Genomic DNA, 6,198 nt, shown 5'->3' on the forward strand with positions numbered 1-6,198 from the left:
GCATCACTCTTTTTGCGTCCTCAATTTTTCTGTAGGCTGCGGCACAATGTGTGTGTATCACCAAGGTATTCAGGTATTGGTCCCCTGCTCGCTGTCTGCAGTAATCTGCAAGTACCTTAAAGAGGCTGGAGTTGGTCCCTATTAGCACGGACACATCAGAGACACCTTTAGGGTCAGGGCATATTAAAGCTGCAGTGTCCACCTCCTGTCTTACCCCAGCGATCTCTTCTGGGAATTCCAGGTGTACAATGACATACCCCCGATACGGGTATTCATCCATGCTGAGGCCACACAGGCCAAGCCCTGTCAAGGCCTGTATAGGCAGATGCGTAAGCATCTGCTGGTAGAAAGACTGGAATATGATAGTCACTTGGGATCCTGTGTCAAGCACTGCTCTACATTCTGTCCCTTCAACCTTTACAGTGACCTCTGCTCGAGCTCCTATCAATCCTGGTGGGATTCGGGTGGCATGGTTCTTCGCAGGGGAGCCTCCAAACCCTGCAGGCCTAGGCGGCTCCCTTCCCGGGCCCTGGGGCCGTTTTCCGACTTTCCCCAGGTGGTCCTCAGCTTTTGGTATACTAGCGGGGGATTCTCTGCATTCTGACACCTGGCAGCAATGTGCCCATCCTGACCACACCGGTAGCAGAAGAAGGATTGCCCTTTCCCGTGTTGCTGGGGTGGGGCAGAGGTTCTAACTGTACTCTTCTGGACCGTGGTAACGGGGGTTCCTTGTACCCTGAAGTATTTGCTGAATCGATGGTATTCTCTAGTTCAGCCACTTTCTGTGTCAGGACCTGCACTTGTTGGGTAAGTTCCTCTTGAGGATTCACCATCAGCACCTTGGGCATTCGTATGGATGTTGTGGCAGTTGCCTGGGGTGGCTGAACCTCCCAAACCTCACCAGCTGCCTGCCTCTCTTCCTCCTCTCGGACCTCTTTTATCAGCCGAGAGTAACCCGGTGGATTGTCTTGGCGCTCCCTTAATCGAAGGTGGAGAAGGATTGGGTTCTGATATTGAATTCCCCTCACAATCTGAGCCAATCTAGTCCGGTCCATTTGCTCAACCGCTACTGCTCCCCTCATGATGGCTCTCTGTAATAATTTCTCCAACCTCTGTATATAGGCAGAAACTTTCTCTCCCTTTTGTTGCCTGGCATTGAGGAACTTGCAATAAACATTCTCTGAGCCCTCGGTTCTCCCAAAGGCATGATCAAGGGCCTCTAGGCAGTCCTTTACCTTGACCGCAGGGTTACTGAGCTTCAGGGTGCGAATCACATCTAGGGCTGGCCCCCTGAGGCACTCTACTAGTCGCCTTCTCTTTTCAGCATCAGGTACTGCCCACTCCTGCAGCATTTCAGTGGTGTGTTCCAGCCAGGGTTCAAATGCTTCCTCCCCAAGTATTGGGATGGGACCCCCAGAAAACAACCGCAGTTTACGATAGGGGCTTGACTCAGGGTGGGGTGGCACAACCTTCTCTAATGCTTGCCCCAAAGCCTTCACCCACTCATCAGGTGATGGAGCAGCCTCCCGGGGTGGGACTCCTGGGTCAAGGCCCAACAGACCCGGCATATCAGCCAAGGTCCTCCCCTCTTTCCCCAAAAAGGCCGACATTTTCTTTAAAAACTCCACTTCAGAGGCAGGGGCTGGTGAGGGCTGGCTCCCAGTAGTTATTACCTTCCACTCACCATCTTCCACTGCTATCGTGCCTGGAACCTGTAGAGGGTCCACAGCCGACGGCAGCTCACACAGTACAGCAAAATCTCCGTCCTCCCTCACAAACATGCGCCCATGCATTTTACACCCCACTCAGGTACTCAGTGGATGCCCTTAAGGCAGGCTCTATTGAGCCTTCATCAAATGCCTCCGGCACCCCGGTCACCAGGACACAGTTCCTAGGGTTAATATTCATCCCCCTGCACCAATCCTCTAGCAAGTGTAGGGCCATTATACAAACTGTAATTTCTTTCCCAAATATAACAGATCAAAACAACAACAACCAGATTTTGGGTTTTCCCAATTTAATGACTCACCTAAGATGTGCTTGCGAGGGGTACTGACCCAATCTTATCCCGGACGAGCCCCCAAAAATGTAACCCTTCTGCCAGGCCAAGTTGATAGCAGCAAGGGCCAGGTTCAGTACACAGGGGTTCCCTCTCATCAAAGCAAACGCAAAACTGGCTCGAGCCCCCACCCAGTGACCTGGGAAAATCTTACACACCCCCTGGGCGCCTCAAGAGGCAATACTTCCCCTCTCGCAAGCACAGAGTCTCGGTGTAGCAGAGAATCTTTAATAACATGAGGTAAACGACATCAGCATTAAATTGGGGAAACACCACAACTAGTGTTCATTAACCAAACCATGAGCAAAGACCCACCCCACCAAATTGAGCCACATCCTTTCCCTCGGGTTCTTGAGTCCCAGAACCCAAACGTCTCTTGATCCAGCAATCCACAAATCACCCAAAGTCCAAAAAGTCCAGCCCCAGAGTTCAAAAGTTCATCTGCATAGTGTTACTCCCCAGTCTGGCTAAAATGTGCCTGTGTGTGGGGGAAAGAGGTAAGGGGCACCTTACGTGTCCTGAAGCTGACTGCCCCACAGGGCTCTGCTCTGCTCTGCTCTGCTCTGCCGTCTCACAAACGGCTCCACTCTGCACAGCTCGCCATCTCACAAACGCTCCACTCCACCATCTCACAAACAGCTCCGCTCTGCACAGCTCACCTTGCTGTCTCACGAACTCTCCATCGTCTCACGAATGGCTCCGCTCTGCACAGCTCGCCATCTCACAAACGCTCCACTCTGCCGTCTCACAAACAGCTCCGCTCTGCACAGCTCGCCTAGCCATCTCACAGACCTTCCGCCAGCCTATCCACGAACAGCACCACTGCACTCTAGCTCTTCCGGGTCCCCACTACTTGACACAGTGCTCAGTGATTTCAGCTCATAGTAGTGGGAGCCTTAGTGCTGGTGCACCACAAGGCCAAAGTGAATTCAGCACAGTACCTGTAGCAAAACTCTCAATAGACACAAAATTAGCTCTGACATTGCACAGTGGAGAGAGACAGAGGTGCAATTGGTGTTTCATGCCCTCACAAAACAACCCACACCACCAAGTACTCATACATATCTCAAGCCTCTCTCAATTCACAGAGTTTTGGAACCCATGTCCCTTGCCTAGCGAGTGCTACTCGGTTGATGGTGAGTCCCTCCATCATAACAAAAGGCCAAGTACAGTTCCAAGCACAGTTCCCATAATCAGGGTAATAACAATTTATTCTTCCCGCCCCAATAACAGAGACACTGGGGATCCCACAACAGTGACCATTTGGGCAGTTATGGCCTCATTCTAGGCGGGGTGGGTGTGCCTATGCAAATGAGATCAGTCCCTGAAGTTCTTTTCCACAACTTGCCACACCTCACCACCAGATGTCAGGGTGGAGCTCATCCTGACTCTGCTTACATCCACTTCACCCTCTCTGAGGAGCACAGTGAAGCAGGCTGACATTGTTGGGGATAGAGCTTGCAAAGGAGGGAGAGAGATGCAGGTCTCCGCCCAAGGGAGGCGACAGCTGAGGAGCCGGAAGGCTGAGGGTGGGTGTCCTTGTTGGACCACGGAGTGGGGGATTTTTGGCACCCACACAACTTTACCGCTGCCCCCCTGGAATCGGCAAGCACCACAGGGAATTAGCCGTGTGCATGGCAGCTGCAGTCCCTGGGTTGGGTGCAGCCGAACGGTGAGCAGATAAGACGAAGCGGCTTGGCAGAGCGGTGGTTGTGATATGAGGGGATCTGGAGATCAGTTTCAGGAGTGGGGCAGAGCTTGGTGATGGAGAAAATATGGAGGGGCCCTGCCCATCTTGGCTGGCCTCAGGTCCCTCGCCATGTGCATGATCAAAGGACAGAGGCGCATGTGCACCGCGAGGGACCCGGAACCCCTTGTTCCAGCACAGTGTTGCGTAGGTGTCGTCAGCAGAGGAGTACAGGGGTCTCCTTGTCAGGGGACTCACCAGCAGAGGGCCGGACGGTGCAGAGGGCAGCAGAGGGTGGGGGTGGGGATGGGGAAGGGGCGGCTATACTGTACAATGGGCACAAGGGGCAACAGAGTGTGGGGGTGGGGAAGGGGCGGCTATACTGTATAATGGGCACTAGGGACAGCAGAGGGTGGGTGTGGAGAAGGGGCGGCTATACTGTATAATGGGCATGGGGACAGCAGAGGGTAGGTGTGGGGAAGGGGCGGCTATACTGTATAATGGGCACGAGGGGCAGCAGAGGCTGGGGAAGGGGCGGCTATACTATATAATGGGCACGAGTGCAGCAGAGGGTGGGGGTGGGGAAGGGGCGGCTATACTGTATCATGGGCAGCACAGAGTGGACACCCCATGTCGATAATCTGGCCTGGAGCAACAGCTCTGAGACGTGTGAACGGCTCCATTCTGCTCAGCGGTTGTTCCCATTCCCCACCCCCAGTGGCAGTGCTGCAGGGCCTGTTCCATGCACCGATGACGCCTGTTCTCAGCTCCTTCCCCCGCTCGCAGCCCTGTGTGCCTGGTGCCGCTCCCTGCATGCCCTTTCTTAGTGCACATCAGAGCACCGGAGCATCCTCACCTGCTGGGGAACCCGCTCGCCTCTGGAAACGGGGGACTTATTGCTGCTCACGGCTGTTGTATCCAAAGTAGGGGCATTAGTCCGGGCAGGGAGCCAGCTGTACAAGGGGACGTCCGCCCTGTGTCGGGGCAGCACGTGTAGAGCTGTGGTTGAGCTGGGCCCCTGCAAAGGTCAGTGTAGCCACGGCCAGAGAGGTTATCCCCCTGCGTATGACTTCAGGGTCCCAGCTGGGATTGTGCCAGGGGGCTGCCCATGGCCCCCTGACTACACTGCTATCTTTAGCGAGCGGGCTCGATCAAAGCTAGTGTCTCCACACGCTGCATCCCGATTGCTCTGTGGACAGATCCCAATTGTACGGTAACTTCGAAGGGCTCCGAGCTAAATGAGGCCTCCTTACATTTCCTGGATGAGTAACTCTAAGAAGTAACCATGACCTGCACAAACCTCATGGCTCGATCACTCGCTCTGTCCGTTAAGAGCCAGATTTTTCAAGGTATTTAGGCTTGTAGTAGGATTTTCAAAAGCATGTGGATGCTTCATTCCCATTGATTTCAATGAGTGCATTTGAAAATCCCACTACGCAATAAAATTCCTTTAAAAATCTGCCCCTTCCTGGCTTGTTCAATTGCTGATTCGATATAACAGGACTGTCCGTTCGTTCATTGACTGGCTCAGCCCCAGTTGTTTTCCTGATTTGAGCAATGTGTGTTCTAATATTGGGTTAGTTTCATAGAGCTGAAAAGGAGCCAGCCTTAGCGAGAACTTTAATTGCTTTTAAAGGCTTCCTTGTTTACTGATTTTTAATAACCCCCATAAAAAGCACACAGAGCTGGTTTTTCTTTCACATTCGTGGCTGGGCCAGTAGCTCTGCGTATTTGAGGGCCCCCGCAGGCTCTCGCTCTTCCTCCAGGGTAATCCACGTGGCTTCGCCATCTCCTTAGACTGGGCCCCTGGGCCTGAAGCCCCTCTGCTGCAACCCATGAGCTCTGCCCAGCAAGTCCATGAGAGACAGCCCCCGACGGAGACTTGGCCGCGCTGCCGGGATGAACGCGCCTAGCCCAGCATTGGCAGTGACGCTCACACGGCGCTGTCAGAACAGTCGGGTTCATGAGTCACCTGGACACAGCCTAGGACGTCCTTAGGGTAGCACAGAGAGATGAAGGGTGAAGTGTAGACCATGCTGGGTAGTCCAGAGCCCTGCCAAGCTGAAGGGAACCCCTTGGTTCAAGCTCTGCCTGACCTCCAGGTGAGAACCCCGACTCCTCCCAGGCCCCAGCTCTCATCCTCCACCTCACACCTCCCAGTCCTTTCTTCTCCTACTGGGGGATTGTTCAACTTCCCTGCAGAGAGGTGGGGCAGTCCATGCCCCTCACTGTCCTTGGGTGCTAGGTGTTGGCTCCTCGGTGTTCTCTTCTCAGATGCTCCACTGAGATGGAGACTAAGGGTCAGATGGCTAGGGGACACCCACACTTATGTGTCTCAGCCTGCCCAGAGAGCCAGCAGTCCCCTTCCACTCATGGTGCAACAACATAGCACATAGGGGAAACAGAGGCACAGCCAGGCCTCATAAACATATTACAGAATATTCCCACATTG

The sequence above is a fragment of the Chelonia mydas genome, chromosome 13 (genome assembly GCF_015237465.2).
Source record: "Chelonia mydas isolate rCheMyd1 chromosome 13, rCheMyd1.pri.v2, whole genome shotgun sequence".
NCBI classification, from domain to species: Eukaryota; Metazoa; Chordata; order Testudines; family Cheloniidae; genus Chelonia; species Chelonia mydas.